At 42.3% G+C, this 23,627-nt stretch overlaps 2 protein-coding genes across 6 annotated transcripts in view; one reads left to right on the top strand and one right to left on the bottom strand.

The window, feature by feature from the left end:
* Positions 1-9,780, bottom strand: part of MEGF10 (multiple EGF like domains 10) — a 376,760-nt gene extending 366,980 nt beyond the window's left edge. For 4 of the 5 annotated variants that reach the window (XM_067031510.1, XM_067031511.1, XM_067031516.1 and 1 more), the window contains exons 1-3: positions 9,712-9,764; positions 2,188-2,272; positions 1,112-1,198 (exon numbers count right to left, since the gene is read on the bottom strand). The gene's annotated coding sequence lies outside the window, so the exon portion shown is untranslated. Of the gene's footprint in view, positions 1-1,111; positions 1,199-2,187; positions 2,273-9,711 lie in introns of all 5 variants that reach the window. The other variant, XM_067031512.1, reaches the window with a different exon arrangement.
* A 162-nt stretch (positions 9,781-9,942) lies between these two features.
* The window catches only part of MARCHF3 (membrane associated ring-CH-type finger 3), a 152,806-nt gene continuing 139,121 nt past the window's right edge, over positions 9,943-23,627 (top strand). Inside the window, exon 1 of the mRNA XM_059061592.2 lies at positions 9,943-10,188. The gene's annotated coding sequence lies outside the window, so the exon portion shown is untranslated. The remainder of the gene's footprint in view (positions 10,189-23,627) is intronic.

Below are 23,627 nucleotides of genomic sequence, written 5' to 3'. Positions count from 1 at the left end.
ATTATAACATTCAAACAATGTTAGTTCTTAAATAAACTTTCATCTCTGTGTTATTTCCTGGAATTCCACACATGTATTCCGCAGTTAATTATTTCATGGAGGTAGTTCTTTTGCTAATAATAGTTGTGAACTGGTGGGCAGAACCTGGGAGACACCAGACTTTTTCTCAGAAATTGACCTCACGATGTCTTATTGTTGCTTGACTGAGGTTATTATTCTAATCTACAGTAGTGGCTCCCAACCTCAGCTGAGCATCAGAATCCCCTCCCTGGAGCTCTTTCAAGATACACGTTATCTGGGTCCCACTTACCAGATTATGATTCTGTACTTTGGGTAGGGGCCCAGGTGCTCACATGTTCTTAAAGCTATAATGATGTTTCTGATACACAGCCAGGTTCAGGAATTCCTATTTCAAAAGTTGCTCTGAGGTTAAAAAGAATTAATTTTATAGAGCATGTATGAGCACTTTACTCCTGGAGTGTACTTTACTCATCGTGGGATCATGCCCATTAATACTACCTAACATTTATAAGGCACTTTTATTTGGAAAGAGCTTTGAAGTCATCTTTTATTAGCTAGGCTTGCATGCTGGGTGACCTTGTACAAATCACATAATCCCTTAGTATCTTAAATTTCCTCAAATGTAAACTGTAGGCAGTAATACTGACCCACCCTCAAGGGGTACTGTGGAGACTAATGGGGGACTATAAGGCACTCAGCAAACATAAAAATGTTACATGCATGCTTATTAGACAGATATGAAGTCCTAGTCACAGCCTTTAAAATGAGACAAATACCAAAATAAACTCTTAAACAAGACTTCCTGCAACCTTCATTGTCAACTGAAACATCCTTTCCCAGCACTAAAGTACAGCAATTCTCTTTCCACTAAGACTAGTAAGCAGAAATAATCTGCAGTCGCAAAGAAAGAGCTAACGATAGCAGCCAATAAATATATAAAACAGTCCTGAAATATAGTTTGTTAACCTTCTCATTTATCATTCATAATGCAATTAAAGATTATATCTATAAATATACTCTTCTGAAAAATATTCTTAGAAAACATTTGGGCATGTTCACACAAGTCTTTAAGCTGCTGCTGCATACTCACTGTTGATGTTAAGCTTGAAGCTGTTTCCAACATTGCTGATGGTTTTTAATGTGGTTATATTTAGCCTCTCCTGTCTCCCTCACGTGGCTGGAAGAATATATGGTCAAAATGAGACTTTGAGACCTATCTCAAGTTAGGGGTAGGTAAAAATGGGGAGGCAGAGGAACAGTCTCCAGCCTTGGAATCGGAGACAAATCTCATAAGGATGATGACCCACAACTAAGGACTCATTTGTACTATATTTTCAGCTTCTTGGAAAATGTCAGAAAACAGACATGGTTTTTCTTTTTTTCCATTTTGCTTTGAAAGGGCCACAAAAATTTCAAGGGCCAGGTCCAATTACATATTCCAGTTCATTTACAATTGAATAGTTTCTGTGACTCTGAATGCGAATTAGTGCCCTCATGCCCACCACAGCTGATTTGAGCTGGGAATCCCAAGTGAGCATGAACTTTCTGGAGCCACTTGACATTGACCATACTCTTTCCTCCTTGGGCCTCTGAAGGTTTTGGTTTTATTCCCAAGGGAAGTTGTATCCTTTGATTAAGCTCAGGACCTGCTAACAATTAAATTTATTGAGTACTTATATCTGTGGATAATACTGTAATGCTTATTGTGGAGGCTAGCAAAAGTTCCTTGATAGCCTTACAGGGTTGCCATAACTCAAGACCTTGGGTCCTTGAGTCAGGACAAGAGCAACAACCTCCCCACAGAAACTCCTAGGGTTTGGTCAGCTGACATACTCGTTTCTTGGGGACTCCTAGACTGGCCTTTGGCAGACACCAAGTTGAAATGTCATTTAACTTCTCACACATTTTCCTACCTGCGATATCCCATTAGCCCTCCGTGAGAATTCAAAAGCTCCTGTGTAAAGAGCCTCCTCCATACAGGAAGCCTATTGGTTGGGGAAATTATCTATTTTGCATAGTTATTATTTTTTAAATAAGGTTAATTCCAGCATGTTTCTACCTCAATAATCTTTGAGAGTCTCGGCATTTTTGCTGAACATCTTAAGGGGAGAAAGAGCCATGTAGGCTTCATTTCAATGGTTAGGAGAAATTAATCCTAATACATGCCTTCAATGGGATTCACCTGGTACTCTGAACACTTTCTTCCATCAATACGGAGTATCCCCAGAAGTACCCATGGTGGATTTTTCTTCTGTAAAGAGATGCAAAAGGTTACAATAAGTTGTTTGATTTCCTGTGAGTCTTTCAAAGTCCTGTTTTCTCCATATCTCAAGGTAAGCATGCCAGCTTTGCGGATCTAGAAGTCAAAATATTATGAATTAGTTTCATCACTTTCCTCAGTGAAACACAGGTCACCACGTCTCAGTCCATTGCTTTACTTGAAATCAGAGGGAAAAGTCATGCATTTTAAGACAGAAGAAATCAGGTACAATTTTCTGGTCTAGTGCTTGTTTCCCATATCTTTCACAGGAGATCCTTAAGATCTTAAGATCTGAGATGAAATTTAATCATCCTTACCTATTAACTGTACTTTCTTTCAACTTCTTAAAACACACACACACATACACACACACACACAAACACGGAGAAACACTCAACCATTTACTCATGAATCTATGGCTTGGGTCATAAAACACAATCTGGGCAAAGCTAAACAAGGCACTAGAGTGTCGAGAGATAGGAGAATGTTGTGTATTGCATCTAGAATTTTTAAATGCCCCATTTTGGTGGTTTCCACTTGTTTTCATGCAGAAAGTCAAAACTGGCCTGTCATTTGTGGTAGATATTTACACTGGAGGAAGACTTCTCTGACTGATCATGGATAGGCATTTTCAAAGAAAACCCTTCCACAAAACCAGATTGAGATAAAAAGCACCCTACTTAACAGACGTTTAATTTTTTCACTTTTAATTTTTATGTCACCTAAGCATCCACCCACCTCCTTAGAGCATCTCTTTATTCCTTTATAGAAAGATTTAAGTAAGCAATCTTTTTCCTTTCTAAATATTTTTGGGTTAACAGTAATGCTTCTCTCACTTATATTTTAGTCCTGATGATTAAACAGTAAAAATGCTAATTAGTAGCCTGTATCTGGAGAGAAAAAGCTATTTCTTGATGGGCAAAATTCAAGCTGAGATGGAGACCTCACAGGGCACTAAGATAAACAGGTTAGGTTACATGCTAAGGGGAAGGGATGAGGGATAGAATTGACCAACTCCAGAAAGAGATTCTGGTTTACTGGAAACACTAAGCTGAGGTCAGAATGTATTAAAGATACTCACAAGACTAAAGTTATAAAAATGCAGGCATTTGTTGTTAATTGTAGGGCAGAGAGGATAGGGGGAAATACCCTTTGGCTTTCTTTTTAACTTGGAGCTGACTTTAGATATGGAATAACTTACATGTTAAGAAATTAGATTTATTTCTAGCCTGTTTACTTTTTGTTTCTGGAAAGACAATGGCTAGAGTGAGGGGCGTATTATTAGATGGGCATTCTGAGTACACTGTCCAGAATTTGCACTCATTCTCTCCATAAGTACATATTCATGAGGAAGGGAAGAGTGCTCCTTTGGAAGTCCTCATCTGTCAGTTATTACCTACATGATCATTTTTTCATCCACTTAAGGAGCGAAAAATAACATGTATCTTGTTGGAATGCTGTGAAGTTTAGAAAAGCTGATGTATGGGGAAATACCTGGAAACTAAGCATATAATAATAGCACTCAGTACAAGTTAGAATAATGAGTGAATGGGAGAAGTCAGAAATGAGTCCAGTGCCCATTGCCCACAGGCTAAAATCTATATATTTAGCTGGGAATTCAGTGCCCTGGAAAATCTGCTCTTTTCCACTCTCCAGCCCTTTTCCCTCAACTGCCCTGCTTCAGTCAAACAGTCTCGAATACATCTTGAATTTGCCCATCTTTGTGTCTCTGTGTCATTCCCACCACCCTCAGCCTCTATTTGCCAAAATTCTACCCATCTCTCAAGGGTCTCAAATCCCACTGTCTCTAGGAATCTTAGGGGACTCACTCTCTCCTCCTCTAAACCCTGGTCCTTGCTGTCTAGATCACTCCAGAAGACATAATCCACCAAACACTTATTGTCCCAGCAGACTGCAAGCTCCTGCAATGCAGGGGCCTCATATACAGTACCCACCTCTGTACACCACAGACCATGGTGCCTTGCCAAGAGTAGGTGCTGAATAGACTCATGATTGAATGAATGCATGATTTGTCACCCTGCCCCTGTCGTGCTCTTGGACAAAACACTTTGCCTCTTTCAGTCTCAGCTGCCTCAGCTGGGAACAGAGGATAACAGCACCGATGTACTCCCCAGGTGTGCTGTGAAGAATAAACCAATAACTGAAAAGCAATTTCAAATGTAAAATGAAATGCTATATATAAATGTTACATAATCAAAATCATTTCCCTCTGTATTATGTTTTATTTGGCTTTATATCTTGGAATCCTTTGTGAGTTTCAGAATTTCACAGAGGCAATACCATGCACATTAGCACCTAAATTCTCTTGGGTAATAAATGATTGTGTGTATTATAGTGCATGGCTACTTTTCCCTGGCATACTTACACATGAATTTGTCATAATTTGGGGTATTCATAATAACTAATGATAGAATTCATTTCTAAGGGATCATCCATTTTTTTCCTTCTTTGGCTAGCCAGTTATCATTCCAATATTATTGCCTCAAGGGAACTAACTTCCATTAAACCCAAACCCAGATGATAAGCACACTGTTTAGAAGCCCAAATCTTCTAGCTTACAATCTAAGATCTGGAAATTGGTTTGGAGTTTTGAAGCACTTGTTTTCTATGGCCTTCTTTCTGCCAAACTGTGAATCCCTCATTTGCTTTGCTGTAATGTATGTGTTACCGAGTGCTCACTGTAGCCTGATTTTCTAGGTACCAGGAACAGCTGTATTAGCTAGCCCACTCCACATGAAAGTAAGACAATGGTAGCTTTAAATGCTATTTTCTTTCTTAGTATGTTCAAGGAAGAGGTTGCCTATAGAAAAATAAGAGTTTTGGAATATCTCCAGTACCTATAAAAAGAGAATTTTGACTTTTACTGCACAGCAGGATACTATTCCTGGAATAGTACTTCCACATAGATAGAAAATGAGGAAGAGATAGCAGCGATATCATAAGGTAGTTGTGAGGATCAAGTGAGTCATTAGATGAAAAGGCTCAGAACTGTGCAGAGCATAAAGTAATTGCTCAAATAATATTAGAGGTTATTATTACTGGTAGAGGGCCCACTATCAGCCTGGCCCTGTGCTGAGAGTTTGAGACTATTGTTTGAGACGCATAACAAGCCAGTAAGAAAAACCTTATCACCTTCCACCCCCACTCCATCTGGCTCTGAGAAACTAAGGTACTTGTCCAAGGTCTCAAAGTTAGGAAGCAGTGGAAAGAAAATCCAACCCTTGGTCTATGGTATTTCTAGAGCCCATATTCTTCATCCTGTTTCTTAGTAGCCTTACTGTTCCTATTTTTTACTTAGGTTAGGAGTCCATTTTTCCTCCCTGAGCACATGATCCTCCCTTCCCCAGTGTCTAATTCCTCAGTGTTACTCATTTTGTTATGAAATTTTTAAATTAAGACTATTTTTCTATCTTCTGGTGTACTTCTGACCAGTCTGTCTAATTTTTATATCAGGCCATTTTCTCACGATCACTCTAGTCTTTCATCAGACTTGTACTCACACAGTGGCATCATTTTTAAGAATTTTAATGTAGTTTTTCTTCTGGGGCATGTGTGAGGAAATCCCATGTTTTTGTGGAATAGAGGCTTCCCTTCCCCACCCATTTCTGTTATCATACTTTTTACTTAGTTGGGTCTGTAGCAATACAACTCTCATATGGAACAGTGACATTTTCATTCAAATGCAATAAGCTGTCATTGTTTTGTGGGTGGTATCACCCTGGCCACAGATATTGTGCCAGAGTACTCTCTCTGTTACAAAAATATCTCCTAGTTGTGGTGTACAAACTAACACCAAACTTTTGTTTGCCAAAAACACCTACATGATATTTTGTAGTCTGTATTACAATTAATATTTCAAAGTGCCTTATCATTAGTTATCTCTCCTACCTCTGTGAAATTAATCAGAAGTATCACTGTAGTTTCACAGGTGGGAAACTAAGGTATGGGGACTGTTAAGGGCTTGCCCAAGGTCTCATAATGAACACACAGCATAGCTGGTATTAGAATCTGCTACTTTTGACTGCATTTCTTTGCTCAACCTGTTCAAATTCTGAATAATTTTCCAAGCTGAATATATGTTAGGAGGGGTGGTAGACATGGGAAAGGGGGAAAATAACTTTTCACTTAAGCAAAGCTTCTGAAAGATTTGGTAATCAAAGAATAAGGATTGTGCGGGCTGTTTTCCCTCATTTCCATTTGTAGAATGAAAGGACAGTAATCCATTCAGATTAAAATGAATAGAAATTGTAAGTGTAAAGAGGAATTCTTCAGGCCCCACCATTTTACAATTTCAACATCATTTTGTTCTCCATTTCAGCAGTTGGTACATTTACAGTGCTGTGTCACCATCATTATGGTGTCCGCCTTAAGCAGATAAACACAGTGGATGCTGCCACTGCTGTTTTACAATCAAGGAAGCAAGGGTGAACAGAGGTTAAATGACTGCCAGGAGCACTCACCACAGCAGTCACTCAGATTAGAACCCATAGCTCCTATCAGTCACACCCTATTGAAATTTAGACGGTCCCAAAATATTCTTTCAGTGTAAGAGGTGGATGACAGTGCCTGAAGGCAACTTTGCTCACCATCCACAAAGGGACCAGCCTTGCTTCCATGGTGCCACCTCAATCTTCTCATTCCCAAGCCATACCATAAACTTCCTCATTCCTTTGAGGGAAAGAACATTTCTTTTGGTGAAACTAAACAAGTGATTTTCAGGTCCAGATTTCCATGGTTTTTGTTTGTCTAATACAAACAGGACCATAATGAGTCCTTGGACAAGTAACAGGTCTAATTTTCCCTTGTAGAATATGGGGATGGCCCAAACTCAAGAGATCATTAGGGGGACTGGCAACTAATGGAGTAAGTCTGTGCCTGAGTGATAAACTCCTGTCAAATACAATTACAACAGAACATGGTGTGGAAATATGAATTGTAATCTACAGTCTTCCAATGCCATCCATTCTATAAGGGAAAATGAGACCAGTTACTTGTCCAGGAACCCATGACAGTAATGTCTGTATGAAACAAACAGAAAACCTTGGAAATTGGGACATGGAAGTCACTTGCTTAGCTGTAACTTATTTCCTGAAATTTCCTATTTCCTTTTTAAAAAAATTTTATTTATTTATTTATTTTTGGCTGCCTTGGGTCTTCGTTGCTGCCCGCGGGCTTTCTGTAGTTGCGGTGAGTGGGGGCTACTCTTCGTTGTGATGCGCAGGCTTCTCACTGCGGTGGCTTCTCTTGTTGTGGAGCACGGGCTCTAGGCACATGGACTCAGTAGTTGTGGCTCGCAGGCTCTAGAGTGCAGGCTCAGTAGTTGTGGTGCACGGGCTTAGTTGCTCCGTGGCATGTGGGATCTTCCTGGACCAGGGCTTGAACCCGCCATGTCTCCTGCATTGGCAGGCGGATTCTTAACCACTGCACCACCAGGGAAGTCCCCTATTTCCTTTTTTCATCATTTAACATAAATACTACATCAGGTACAGTAAACAGCCAATGTTTGGCTCCTATTACCAAGGTGATTTTTAAAATAATCATTAGCATCATTGAAAAACCTTCACAGGGTGTTAATATGGTAAACACTGTTGGCAAACTTTTTCTCCAGTCATATCCAGGAGTGGGAAAAAGATCCAAGGAAATAAATTTTTCCTCTATCCCCCATCCCATATTCAGCATAGAGAGACTTGGTATATATTCCATTCATGTGGTCTACATCTAGTTCCTTGTGGGCAAAGGCCATTCTCCCAGGCCACTCCACAGCATGCTAAGCAACTGTTGGAATTGGATGGAATGGTCCTCCTTGCCTGTACCAGTCCTTTGGTTCATTAGATGAGGAAAGGTTTAAATATGCACAATTTCTGTATCGCTAATCCATCTTTCAGGGCCTAATAAAGGACTGTCCAGACCCTGATTTTCTTGCCCACCTGACTGCCTGCTTTTCCCCATTGAGACAGGGAGCTGAGATGACAACAATTTGAAACTGACTCCAAGCCACAGCTCACCTCAGAGATCCAGGCTTCCCTGCTAGAGGGGCCATTTCACTACTTTTCAGCCATGGGACTTTTGCCTTCCTTCTGCCAATGACCCTCATCAGAACCTGCTCATGAGAGGTGGGCTACCTACGACACAGGTCCTTATGGGAGGCCAGGCAGCCACTGAAATAACACCTGTGGAGGTCCATACTCCCTCATATATGATAGTCTGAATAGTTACCCGTACTGAGAGACTAAAACCTTTAGGACTTCTGGGATCTGAGGCAGACAATGGTCAGTAGTGTCAGGGCACCAGGGAGCTTGACCCCTCGCCTGCCATGCACACCTTCATTTTACTAACACGGGTTGGGTGTCTACCTGTGGCAGGTGTAGTTCTAGGCACACAGAGACCGCTCCCACGCCCAGTCTAGAGTCGAGGGCTTACTAACATTCTAGGCCTCAGTCTGGAAAGCAACACCCAGCTCCTCTTTTTGACTCTTGATACCCCCGGCTCCCTATGTATGTGTGCTGCAGCCAAGGTAAGGGCTTAAACCCCGGCTGAAGAGCTGATCCGCCGACAAAGCGAGCAGCAGCGACCGGAACGGCCAGGAAGGGCAAAGCCCCCAAAGCCTTCCTTCAGGGCCACTCAGCCACGACTGACCCAGCGAGCTCAGGCTGCCCGCAGGCCCGCCACTACGGGGGTCTCTAAGCTAAGCCCAGGGGCTGCCGAAGTGGAGGGTGCGAGGGCGTGCAGAGTGCGACGGCCGGGGCTGGCTCTGCGGTGTTCCAGTCCGCGAAGACGGTCCTGGTCCGTCCGGCAGGCCCCAGGGACAGCAGCAGGGGGAGCCACCGCTGGGGATGCCATCCCGCCGGGCAGCCCGACCGTCCAGCGGCCGTGCCTCACTTTTGCCCCCGGGCTCTGCGCAAGTGCCCGGGCGCCTTGAGTCGGGAGGGGCGCCTAGGCGTCTGGTAAGTCCCCGCTGCCAGTGGTGTGAAGGGCAGGGGTGAGGAGGGATGTGTCGCGAACCTTCCGGGGGGCGGGCGGAGTTACAGTTTTGTTTCGGAGATAACCACCAGACCGCAATCAGAGCCTTTTCAGGGAGCCCGCAGCTCCCAGTTCCGGGCCCTGGCCTCCACCGCAGCTGGGTGATCCGGCCCGGGACCCACCCTCTTTGGGTCTCAGTTTCCTCCGACTGCTGGGCCTCGTTTAGAGCCAAGTTCCGCACCTCCTGCGGGCGCCAGGGGTGGGCGGTGTAGACCCAGTCTCGGCCCGCGCAGTGCTTGGGCTTCTTGCACCACAGCGCGCCGACACGTGGCGGCTTCGGGCGGCCCCAGGCCCACAGGGGCCCTCCGGGGCCGCCACTTCCCTTCCGAGGCGTCGGGGTCCCGCCGCAGCCGCCCCCACAGCGCCAGCCCAGAGCCCCAGTTCCTCACCTCAGCCAACTTCCCAGCCGTGGGCGCGTCTCTCAGCCAGCCCTCGGCTGCCGGCGATTGGACGACGTCGGCGGGGCGGAGCCGGGCGCTCGGTACCGCCCACGGCCGCCCTAGGCCCGGGCGCCACCCTGATTGGCTGAGAGCTCCGCCAGTCACGCGTTGAAGAGCGCCCCGCCCCCGCGGGGTGAGCCCCGGTATGACCCCGCCCCTCATGCCTCCCGGCCCCGCCTCCCTTAGGATCCCGGTAGCTTCAGCCCTGCTACCCGTCTCATTCGCTGTGCAGGTCCGTGAATTGTCAGCGCACTCCAGGCAGCTGTTGAGCCGGGGCGGCCGCCAGGTTTGTGCTCCCTCCGAGGTGCCTGCCGGAGCCAATGTGCCCCGGTGGGCTAGGGCGAGAGCTGTCGCCGGTTCGGGGCAACTTGGGATTCAGGACCCGCAGCAGGGGCGTCGGTTTGCCATCTGGACTCGTCGACGAGGGTGAGTCGCCACGCGCAAGGGGAGCGGCTCCTCTCGCTCTGTTCGGCAAATGGGGGACTGGACGCGTCCTGGCGCGCGTCGATCTGTCCGTCCGAGCGTGTCGGCTGTGGGGAGGTCAGGGCTGACGGGATTCACTCCTTGCCAGCACCCCCACTCCCGAACTTCGTTTCAAAGCGTCCCAACTCAGCCCGGGACGCGGCTCTGCCTTCGCAAGAACTTGGCATGTTGTAATTGCCATCATTAGGTGGGGTCCGGGGACGCGTCCCCTGGCCCTCTGCAGCGGCGACACGCGCGCTAGGGGCGGCCTTCGAGTCCAGTGGCGTGCGGACAGCAGTTCCTAGATGGTTGAAGACGGGTTCCTGAAAAATTAACACGCGCCGGCGTCGGTGAGACGAGATAGTCCTGTGTGTGTCTGATGCGTAGCCCGAGTCAGCGATCATCGGGCTCCGGGTGCATCTTTAGGGGTCAGAGAACTTTAAGACCAGTCGGGTTCCGTAGCAGGGGCTTCAGAGCTTTGCAGTTATTGAAAGGAATTGACAGCGCGGATATTAAACTTTGTAATTACTTTTTATTAGCACTTGAATCCGCATCCCTCACGAGGTGCTCAGACCTCCACATCCACCTGCAAGGTGTGTCCAAAGGACTTCGTTAGGACCGGGGGTAACTGGTGACTGTCCCAGTGCAGGGAGGCCTCGGGGAATCCAAGAAGAGGCCGTGAAAACGACCACCAGGCTGGTCGGTTGGTGTTTGTTGGAGCACCTGTGTGTTTAAGTGATGAAGTTGTGACAGGAATTGACAGCAGAGGATTCAAGGTTAAACCTGACACTTTATGTTTGTGACTCAGTCTGGGATAGATTTTTCTATCTCTCATTAGTAAGGGGTAAAAGCAGCTGGTTTTTTTTAGGGCAGTTACATACATGTAGTTTATATTATGTGTGTACTAAATAGAATTGAATGCAATATTTTCTTGTAATTCTTATTTGATGTGAATGAGAGCTTATTGAAAGTACGAGGTAGAGACTTGGCAACAGAATTGGGGAATATTTTGATCTTTGAGGATGTATAAAAACATTGAGATATATAGCTATGCATGCATATGTAGATGTGCCTACATATGTGTGTACTTATATGTGTGTGTATAAAATTGATAAGCGAATGAAATAGAGATATGGAGGGGAAAACAGCCTTGATCTTCCTCTGGGTAGAGAGATGGACCCTCTGATCTGTGGGGTGTATGATGAGTTTGTGTATAAGCATGTTTGGATTTTCCTAGTCTGTCTGGGTCAGTGTGTGTCCATGAACTTTACGAGCATTCAGTTCAATACCACTCCAAGCAGATTCCCAGTTCCTGTTTTATAGCCCAGCAGCCACCAGCCAGCCCATCTGTTAAAACATAACATGTACACTTCAGTGGGAGCACTAGGGTGGAACATGGGTAGGGGGCAATCCTTAGTAGAAACAACATGCTATAAACAAAGCCTGCCTCTCAAGTCCATTTTCATTCAGAATTCAGTCTGAACGTGTGATATTTGGTGAGGGAGAAAACGAGTGTTTGATTCTTCAGAAATGGCAAACTATATTTTGTGAAGTAATTAATAGGCATGGTTTGGGAAGGAGGAGTATATAAGGGGAAAAAAAATCCCTCTAGAAAAGAAATGTGGTGCTTGTCACATAACCATGCAACACTGGTTTACTGCTTTGCAGTAGCATGTATATCAGAAACTGTTTCCTTTTGCTTCTTAAGAGACTGCATTAAAACTGAATTGTTTTGCACCAAAAAAATAAAAAATCTTAACAGAAGTAAATAGAGCTTTAATACAGAGGCTATTTAATCTACTAGCTCTGGACTGCCTTGGTAATTCTAATGAAATGTATTTTTAGGAATTTATAACTTGGATATAAATTCATATTCAGCCTAATCACTAATTGCAATGGTTCACAATTTATAGTTTAAAAAATAATAAGAAAAAAAGCCTTTATCACAAAACTTCTGATGACTAAAAGGATATCGGAGGAGTATAACAGCTTATTAATTTCCTGCAGCAAACTGACTGATACTTAAAAAACTATAAATTCCTTTAACAGCATAATTACTTTTGGTGACAAAATAAAGGCAATATTTTTGAGAAGCACAGTTGATATTTTACCCAATAATTTTATGCTCATAATTATATTTTAATAACGGTGTTTATTATACGTGGGTAGAAAATACTGGAATGGTTCTTAAGAACTCATCACAAGTGTTGTTTTCATTTTTATGGTACTTAAACATTGGGGGAAAATATTCTAATCCCTAATCTGTGTCTTTACATTTCTGATGGACTATGTAGACACAATAATTCTCCTGCCTTGATATGGATCACCTGAGTCAACTGGGTTGCTCCTTAAAAATTCAGTTCATGGGCTGGACTCTAGTCTGCAAGATGAGATTCAGAAATCTGGGGTGGGACTTAGGAATCTGTATCTTTAACATGCACCCACAAGTGATTCTGATGTCAGGGATCCTGTCACCATATTTTGAGAAATGCTGGAATGGCATTTATGATATAGAAGAACAATTACAGTCTGTGAGTTGATTCAACAAATAATTGTTCCAAAATTTCCAGGTGGCATTTACCAGCCATGTGGAATTTATAGCTAATGTTTTAACTCTCTGTCCTCAACAATGGTACCTTTTGTTCTGTGTTCAGAAGTGTTTTTGGACTCCTTAGCAATCCCCTAACCAGGTTAGCCCCAATTCTAAGGAAGTCTGTCTCGGGAAGCAAGGTAGTTTGAGACCTCACCCCAGCCTGTTCCATTCCATACTGCAGGTCCAGTGAGTTCCTGGGGTGCTCTGGGGTAACTTTGTCAGTCCTAACTCACATTGTTGGGCATTTCTCCCTGAAAGGTAGAAGAATCCCAGTCCTTGAGAGCCACCTTTGACTCACTAATACTCTTTCGAGCTTGGGGGCTAGGACCTCAGCAGGGCTAGTACAGACTTATCTGAGGTCAAGGAGCTTCTTGGGAAGCTGCAGCTGGTCTGCCTGTTGGTCACAAGAGTGTCTCAGGCCACCTACCCAGAGGCCCAGGGAGTCTCATTTTCAGAAAGTCATTTTAGAAGTATTTTGAGGTATCCAATTAATCGGGTACATAGATTTTCTTAGCATCACAGGGAGAGGGGTTGAGAATTGATTGCCGCCTCTCCTTTCAAATCAGTGTGATTCTGGTGTATTAATTATTGCCAATTAGCTTTTTTATATGTAGTTTGATACTGATCTTCGGATTCTGTTCTCCCATTTCAGACTGTCATAGTTCTCAGTGTAAGACTCCTAGATGAAGTTTAAAAAAGAAAGGATCTGTCAGAAATTGTTGCCCTTCCCTCTTTCTACCCTCCAGATACCTAAAAAACAAATAACTTCTCTGAGGTCAGAAGTGCCCAGAATATTTACTTTCCTGATGACAAAAGGACCTGTATAGGCTGGGACACTGAACTTAGATTCTTCCAGGCCACTGGATCGTTAGTGGGACTTTTATGGAGCAATTTATGTTCTGAGGAACACTTGGCAGGCATGTTTATAGCAACCTACGTTGCTTACCTTAATCCTTTGAGTGAGAGGATTTTTTCCCACTTCATTACAGATGAGCCAACAGCAGCCACAAAAGGATCATAATACAGTCATACCTCAGTATCCTCAGGGGATTGGTTCCAGGACCCCCACCCCTGCAGATACTAAAATCCGGGGATACTCAAGCCCCTTATATAAAATTGCGGAGTGCAGTCGGCATTCCATATCTGCAGGTTCCTCATCCGTGGATACCGAGAGCCAACCCTATTTAGATTCTGTCTTTCACCTTCAAAGATGACACCACTAACTGAGACGTTGCCCATGTGTTTTGAATTGTTTTTATTTAGCTTCGTGATGAGATGATAGACTCATGCTTAGTCATTCATATCATCTACAGGTTTTTTTTCACCTCTTAGAATTTTTTTATATTGACTGTGACCTTGGAACAGTTTTCTTTCTAAAGCTAACCACCATATATAATAATTGGTTCAATGATCCTGACCTTAACCATCCAGGCTTGACTTGGAATGGCAAGTAATTTGCAAAAGGTCAGAGAACCCAAAGGCAGCAAAGCCTATATGTAGAATTTGGAGGACTAATATTTTAGACCTGTACTCTTTGCCTATTGAGTCATGTTATGCTGCTAATAATGTTTTTACACTGACAAAAGGAACTTGCTTATATTTTATTTGCCCAGCTTCTGCATGATTGGATGGACCTAGAAAATTTCCAAAGCCTAAGGTATAATCACAGCCCCTGATTATACAATGGTACTGATTTGTGCCCAGTTAAAAAACTACAGTAGAATGCTACTTTTCTGGAAAATGGGCCACAGGTCATTACAATCTTCTAAGCAACAATTCTCTCTTTTTTTTTTTCCCTTTTTTTCGCCATGGCATACTTTTGGCAAAATTCTTTGGCAAAAAGAATTTGACAAATTCTTTTCAAGTTTTTGGTCCTTCCTTCCATACCCTTATTCCCATTGTGAAATCTACTTATAAAAAATTTACTTTTCAAATCAATCTGCCCTTTTAACAGCTCCTAATACTTAAATTTTAGCCATTTTGACTCTTTCTCCTCTATAATGCCCCCTTAAGCTCCTACATTCACTTTGGTTTTTTGGATCCAATAATACCTTCTACTCATAGAACACTCATTGAGCTATAGAAGTTCTACTCTAGCTTTAACTTTGTGGATTTAACTATAACAATATTAAGAAAAAAAGAGAAGAAGAAGGATAATATTAAAGTCATGTTGTTAAATGTATCTTATTAGATATTCCCAGCACATAGTTTCTATGGGAAATTTAAGATCCAGATGAATGAAGTGACAGATTCACTCATCTGTGTCCTTACAGACACTCTTCTGATACAAGCTGAGAAATATAACTGAAAACAGCCTCCTGGGTTACAGAAGAAAGACAAATATTAAGCTCTGAGAAAAGAACAGGCAAAAAGTGAAGGGTCACGGCTGGGATGGGATGGAGAGAGTGGTGGGAAAGAAATACCTCCAGTAAAATGCCAGATAGGGTGGTAAGAAATTTATAGAGGTGCTGATGGTTTGAGGATTCTTGGAGGCATTGATTCTGTTTTATATTGTCTTCACAACCTACTAGCCCTGCTTGCTTTAAATAATTTATTATAGCAGCAGGCCTTCCCCTGGTTAGTTTCTTTCTTTCTTTCTTTTTTTAATAACTTTTTCCTTCTCATCTCTGAGTCTAATCAGAGGCATATATAATAGTGTGGCTGCTCTAGAATACTTTGGAAAAATCCATGATCAATATCGCTACATTATAAACCCATGGCTGTTCTGTTGTATTTTGTAGTGTTTTCTTCCCTGCTATATTAACTCAGTATCTATGTTTTAAACAATATTTTGTTAATCTTTGCACAGTGAGACTTCTGGGCTTATTCTTCTTGGCTGGAACTATCTTTTGAGTAATCCATCATCAGACCACCATTGATCTAATGATGTATTTATTGCTCACTATTGCAGCACTGGCAAGAAACCCAGAATAATTCTGAAAATTTGATTAAAAAGAAATCAAGTTTTTGCAAGACGTAGCCACCCAATTATGTTAGCATCTGCCAAGTATATTTTATGCTAAAATATACACACACATTTCAAGTGAACAAAATGGGATCTTTTCAAAAGCTTTTAAAGCTTTTTGCTATGAAATAAGTATAACAAGAAGATGTCTTGTAATTAGAAAAATTACAAGTGCACTCCTCACCTCAGCCAAAGGTAGGGTATAGTATTTTTCAGATTATACCCCTAGACATTAAAATGGATAGGTTTATCTTTTTGATTGACAATAATAAAAACAGTGGTGATAAGAACTATCTCCTAGTCCTTGAACAATCTTCCAGGTAATCATTACAAATCAAAATGAACGGAAATGAATTATCAAGTAGTAACTGAATACCTATCATAGTTAGCACCTCTTCTCAGCTTAGCTAACTCAAAATGCAGTTCAAGTATTAGCACCTTTGGGAGCCTTTTCCATGCCCTTCTTTGGCCTGGTTGTATACAGCCATCAGAGTCTTTACATCCTGTAACCCCCCCCTCCAGACTGGGAGCCCCTTGAGGGCAGGGACCACACCTGTCATCTTGTAGCTTCTCAAGAGACGGTATTCAAGAAATAGTTGCTAGGTGCACTAGGGGCTGCAAAGCATTACAGGTGAACACCTGCAAGGCCTTTAAAGGACATGCACAGAATATTCACCAAAAGTCTGCATGGTAGTAATAACTGAATCATAGTTCCAGACTTTCTGCTTTAGCCCTAGTCTTAACACTTCATAAAACTATCATCCATGCCTGCCCCTTCCATGTTCAGAGTCTCTGCTCCATTCCTGACTTGCCGCCTTCTCTCACCACCTCCCTGTTGTGTCTTCAAGAATGTCTCCAACTCCCACCCCCACTCAGTCTAGGCCATCTCCCCTGGTTCCTTTGATGTTCCCATACCTGTTGTCATATCTTGACAAACCAGCTGATTCATGGAGCCGACTTTGAGACTTGGGACAGCTTCACTCTCACATCTTTTGAAGTCTCAGATGGCTTGGTCCCTTTTGCCATCCAGTGTAGGTGATGACCTAGTTTTGGCCATGGAAGGTTTGGGGGCCTTGGAGGAACTAGATGGTGCTGGGCCTAGAGGCTGCTGAATGGGGAAACTTGGCATTTGTTTAAGTAAAGCTTTTAAAAAATAAATAAATAATTCTGGCAGATTTTTATTTCAGTGACTAACTTGTATAATATTTTTCATTGATAGACCACCTTTTATTCAGGAAGTGTCCCTACATAGTCAGGTTTATGATGTAGTCTGAGGGCTTCGATAAGTACCAGCTCTCACCTCAGAGCTGGGTTACTGAGGTGTTGTACAGCCTACTTGTCCAGGTAGAGTTTATGGATCAGCTGAGTTAAGCATAACTGCCTGAGGTCAGGGCCATTAGTATAGCCCTTTTATGTTAGATCCTAACGAGATTTAAATGACTGCAAGAGATCAAGGACCCCTATCTTCTATCTCATCTGGAAGATTAAGCCTCACTTAACATGGGTGCTTTCTTCTCATACCTGCCAAGAAAATATCACTAGAAAATTGACTGATTACATTTAAAATTTATTTCAATGTTCAAGGCAGCAGAGAAGATGAGCCACCCTAGATTAGGTCATAGACTCAAATACTGGTTTCTTTTGGATCTTGTAAGTCAGGAGCACATGCCCCTGCATATCCTGGGGCTCTGCTTTCCCCTAGGATCTGGGGCCTGAGAGGACTTGAGGGAGGCTTGGGTGAGGGGTGGAGGCAAACATCTGTGCAACACACATGTCACCCTTCCCTGCAGTCAGTGGAGGTTCTCCCTGTGGTGCCTGACTCTGGCATTTCTCAGATCTGCTTTTCAGCATCCCTAATAGCAAATCTTCTTCCTGTTACCCTTTGTGAACATGTTACCCAAACAGAGGTTCTCATAGTCGGAAAGTTCTCATCCTTAACCTTCTAAGTTTCCCTAATTTCAACTTCTCTCCTTCATTTAGCCCCACCCTCCAATAATGTTTTCCTTTCTTTGACATTCTCTTTCCCTTCTGTTCAGGTAAGAACTCTACGTTATAAAAGCTCTTGTAATCAGTGTTACCATTAATCTTTTTCCTGCAGGAGTAACTGCATTTTTGACCACTTTCAAAACAATTTCCTAGAGCATTGCAGTGTGTCTTTCTGGTGCTAAGAAAAAGATCACAATAATGCAGCTCCTGCTCGCTGGGATATTACATGCTCTGACAGCCTTACACAGTGCAAAAGTGATTAGCCTCACAAAACCTCAGTTTTCACCAACTTTACCCATGCTTGTCAATGACCGCCCCCCCCCACCTGTCTAATCACTCTTACCACCTCCTGCTCACTTTTATATCATTAAGAAACAAGATCGGGACTTCCCTGGTGGGGCAGTGGTTAAGAATCCGCCTGCCAATGCAGGGGACACAGGTTCGAGCCCTGGTCCAGGAAGATCCCATATGCCGCAAAGCAACTAAGCCTGTGCACCACAACTGTTGAGCCTGTGCTCTAGAGCCCTCGAACTACGACTACTGAGCCTGCGTGCAACAACTACTGAAGGCTGCGTGCCTAGAACCTTTGCTCTGCAACAAGAGAAGCCACCGCAGTGAGAAGCCCGCTCACCTCAATGAAGAGTAGCCCCTGCTCGCCGCAACTAGAGAAAGCCCATGAACAGCAATGAAGACCCAACGCAGCCAAAAATAAATAAATTAAATAAGTAAATTAAAAACAACAAGAAACAAGATCACGCATCTCTGTTAGCAATAGACATATTCATTACAACCAAGGAGATGAAGCTTTCTACAAAAGCCAAACCAGGCATACACAGAATAGGGAAAAGAGGGGTAGGGCTACCCTGATTTCTTTAAAAGCAGGACACATGAATTGATGCATCTTTTGTTGATAAGTTCTTAATTTGTTGTTTTAACAAACCCTGGCCTGTTTCTCTTTTGAGGCTGGGTGATTACCTTATAGCTAATGTCAACAGTTGTCATTTTTTTCTTTCCCTTCAGAATTATTACCAGTGAGTTTCAGTTTCCTCTCCTTCATTTATTTAATTTTTATTTTTGGTGTTTCAGGTTGTTTTTCCTGATCTACTTAAAGTGTATTGTTTCTAACTCCTCCAGATATCTTTCTCCCACTTTCCTGCCCCTGACAGCCTCTCACAGCTAGACACCATCCTCACATTGAATGAATTTCCATTTTCGCTGCAGATTAGTAGTGAAGACATTAAGTGGAATCCTGATAGTGACCCTTTCAAGAGCTAAGGCACCATTTACTGTTCTGTTTTAGTTGTGATCTCTTAGCAAATTTTCGCCAGTTATAACGTTCACCCTATTTTCTAAGTCATGTTTCTCAAATACTATACAAAATTATGAAATCTGTGTGCATTACAGTTTCTGCTCTCCATTACGGACTAAATTTATAATTCTATAATTTTCTTGTAGGAAAAATGCTTATTAGACTGGAATGGTTACTTTGGTTTCAAGCCATACTGCTTTTTTGCTTATTTTGAATCTTTAGACACTTATATAATCTTTCCTTTTGCCTCATTCCCATCCTCCACCAGCAGCTCCCCAAGCAATAAGCCCACTGCATCCCTTCCCTACACAGTCAGTTATTATCTATGCCTTTTTTCTAAGATGGATTTTTTATTTTACTGGTTCCTAATATTTTCCTAATTTTAAAATAACTCTACATAACTAAAACAAAAACAGGCAGTGTCCTATTATGATCATGGTGGTTCCTCCTTCCTGAAAAGGAATACTTCCTGCCTACAAATCACAATACTGCACCTCCTCTCTGGAATGCTTCTGCCTGTGCCTGGGATCCGTGCTAGTCCCTCGTGTTCTCTGTTGATATTCTTGTAATTAGATAAGAGTTCACAATTGGCAGCCTTATGGGAAAAAAGACCAATAAGAGCTGTCCTTTATTTGGGTCTTGGGGGAAAAACAGATGTCCTAGGCAAGTGGGAGATGAAAGTCAAAGTTTTTGAAAGATTGGGAAAGCCAGAGACAGGCCATGTGGTACCAGCTTCACATGCCAAAGCACCATCTTCCTGTTGTGATTTCTAGGGTGTTTTCCCCTTGGGCTTTTCTGGGTGACCATCCCAAATTGATCTACATGGTAAGGAAATATATTATCTCATGAGAGAAGCATGGCAGGCAGCAGGATTGGTTGATTCAGTGGCACAGTGACAATGATACAGGTTCCTTTCATCTCTGCCACTGTTGTCCTCAGGGACCTTTTCACTTAAGACTGGTTCTTCTTTGATGCAAGACAGCTGCAAGTAGTGCAGACGTGTCATTGCAAGCGTGACAATATCTACAGCACAGAAAATGGATCCCCCTTCCAGAGGTTCTCCTTTTGAAGAGTATGGAAACATTACCCAGAAGAATCTAAGAAGACCTGCCTTTTCTTCAGTTGATTAGAACAGGATCACATGCCCCATCTCTAAATCAGTCACTAGCAAGAGGACCTCCATCATTGCCTGAGGGAGGGAAGAGAAGAATTTGAACAAAATCAGGATTCTGTTAGTAAGGAAGAAATATGTGTGTGGAAGTGAGGGGGCAAAAATGCTGTCAGGCAATTATAATTGTATAGACACAATGTGTCTACTACACATTGTGATTTGAAAAATAACTGTGAAATTCGCCCTTATGACTGCCGTGTAGTTGGTAGGTACCACTGAGCCGCTACACATTTCTGGATACAAAATGACAAGGCTAGGTTGACAAGGAGAGAAAATGCAGACTAATTAAGGACAGAACTGAGCCAAGATCAATAATCATTCTGATTAGAACCACAAGAAGCCCTAATGAATTTGAATGTACTAATTTATGTCTATTTGTCCTCAATAAGAATATGATCTTTACTGAATAAAAAAGAATCATTTGCTTATTTCTCAATAATTCTGTATTTCTGATATATTATTTTACAGTATAGGCCTATTTGAATATAAAAATTTTTATTAACTTTATTTACATATCAGAGCATTAACAATAATGATTATTACTGATGATTTCAACTGGTCATTATTTACTGAGTGCCCTTTTATAAATTAGGAATTTAGCATCTAAGAGATGCTAGCAATTCACTTAGGCCACTTAGTGGGCAAGCTCAGATTGAGACTCAATTTCATCTGCTCACGTGCCTTCCACTCCTTGGCTTTCCTTTGCCTTGGAAGACAGTCTCAAGACTCTGTGGCCTGTAGGGCCTTAGGTGATCAGACCCTGCCCATCTCAGTGACCTCGCCACTTATCCTCTTGCCCTCACTCAGTTTTCCAAGCACACTAGCTTCCTTGCTGTTGGTCTAATAAGCCAGTCTCACTCCCACCTCTGACCCTTTGCATTTGCGGTTCCCTCTGCTTGGATCACACGTCCTCGGTTTGAACAACTACCTCTTTTCCATTCTGTGTTCCTCATCACAGGCACCTCCCAGAACTCTTCCATCTAATCTGTTTAGGGCGCCCACCCAATTACCTGTTTCTGTCCCATTTTTGTTTCCAGTATGGTACTTGAACAATCTTATGTAATTTACCAACTTGTATACTTGTTTTTGTCTATTTCGCCTGCAAGAATGTAAGTTCCATGAGGGCAGAGACCCTGGCTGTATATGTAAAATGAATGAACAATCAAATAAATAAGTTAATGGAGTTAATATTTAGAAGTACTAATCTCTAAGAATCCATTGTCAGTCTTTCATCTCCTACACTAGGAATAAGGTAGGATAATAATTGTCAATGAGCTGAGTATGCGCGCTGTAGATTTTTTTTCCTGTAAAATTTGAGAACTAAAAAAGCCTGCTTGCTTGCTTTCTCTCTTTGAGGGAAAATAAAATATAGATATCAAAGTTTTTTGGAAAACAAGATAGATTACTACAGTGTATTATATAAGAATTCAGGAGCTTAATCTAAGAGGGAAATTTGAGCAATACTCTTAACTCTAGTTTTTATATTGATTATAGTTTTAAGGACGCCAACTCCTTTAATTTCAGGGCATAAACGCTTAAAATAATGAAGGTGTACATATAAAGCTAAATTGTAAATTGGGAGAATAATAATTGCATGATAATTTGAAGTGGCAAATTCACTTAAAATAAAATTGTTTTCTCTTACACACAATTTTTCATTTGCACTCAGGTATCTACTAAAATGATTTATTCTTAGAACTGTGTTGTTAATTATTCTGAAGTAATTATGAAGGTGCAAATTGAAAAAATAGCTTTACCTCACATATTAATTTGGACGAGATTGACAGAAATGAAACAGAGAGCCTTCTTCCGAAGTCCCTTTCTTTGGCTTTCAGCTCAGGACCTTCTCGATTAAAGTACGTGCATTTGTGTTTTTTCTTTCCCTGTAGTTGTATGGGATGCCGTGTCATTTGCTAAATATGTTGTGAGCCGTTATTTTCTGAGGCTTGCAGTGTGACTTTACCACTCAACTAAATAAATCATCACTTCAACTTTGACAAGAACTTCACATTTCCCTCCTACCTGCTCATCTTTCCCAGATCTTTCCCCAGGTGACCTCACAAACTACAGTGTCTGTGCCCAGGATCAGTCTAAACCCACTTGATGCTGTTTTCTGCCTTCTGGTGTTCCACTACCACACAAACCTGTTTGAGTCGCTTACTATGAAGTACACTTCTCAGCTACACTCCCCATATCAGATTTCCAAAAGCAGATCTAAATTTTATGGTGAGTAGAATACATCTGCTTTTGAGAGTAATTTTTAATCTAGTTCTTTCCGTTTGTTTTTGTTTTGTATCAGAGACAAGTCAGGAAAAAAAAAGGGAAGAGGATGGTTTTTTTGTTTGTTTTTTTGTTTTCTTTTTAATTTATTTTATTATTTTATTTTTTGACTATGTTGGGTCTTCATTCCTGCGCATGGGCTTTTCTCTGGTTGTGGCGAGTGGGGGCTACTCTTCGTTGCAGTGCACGGGCTTCTCATTGCAGTGGCTTCTCTTGTTGTGGAGCACAGGCTCTAGGGCGCGGGCTTCAGTAGTTGTGGTGCTACCACGGGCTTAGTTGCTCCATGGCATGTGGGATCTTCCTGGACCAGGGCTCGAACCCGTGTCCCCTGCATTGGCAGGTGGATTCTTAACCACTGAGCCACCAGGGAAGCCCGGAAGAGGATGTTTTGATGCTGTTCCTTCATGTGTATCCTGGCAGGGACCCCTTTCTTCCTCACTTTATAACCTGGGTAGATTTGGGTGTGTGATTGGGTAAGAGGCCATCAGGATCCAGGTGACAATGAGATCAGTAATTAAAGGGCTGGGTCAGCGTATCATTACTACTAAAGTTAGACAGTTGCATGGTCTATGTAAGCTCTTGAGAGCCTGCCTTTGATAGGGTAGTTATCATATACAGTAGATTGGCCTTTTTATGGCTCAACAAAGCCTTCTTTCTTTCTTTCTAAGCTGTGTGGGTGGGAAACAGCATGAGGTTATAGAAAATGTATAGCAAAAGCAGTAGCAATGAGAAAGAATCCATAATGGGTGCACACACATTGCTGGAATATTTCCCAAGGATTTGGGGGGTGGCAGTGAGGCTTCTTTGGCAGAGGCAAAGTAGAACATGTGCTTTTCCATGTGTGAACACTGTGCTTTGAAAGGCCCTTTATGATTCACAAAAGCAGCTGCTTTTGAGCTGGTATAGCCACAGAGTTGGAAATTCACTTAAATAGGTGTATTGCAGACTCCTGACATCTGTTTTGGAGATTTGGTTAAGTGTTGGGAATTTGCTTACTCACTAGTGACATGGAACAAGTATTCCTCATTAGAGTGTTGGATCCTTTGTTCATTTCTTTAGGGTTTGTGGATCAAAGCTAACAAGAAAAGACTTAAAATTT

This window comes from Kogia breviceps, chromosome 4, assembly GCF_026419965.1.
Source record: "Kogia breviceps isolate mKogBre1 chromosome 4, mKogBre1 haplotype 1, whole genome shotgun sequence".
Lineage (NCBI taxonomy): Eukaryota > Metazoa > Chordata > Mammalia > Artiodactyla > Physeteridae > Kogia > Kogia breviceps.
This window is presented reverse-complemented; position numbering and strand designations above follow the sequence as displayed.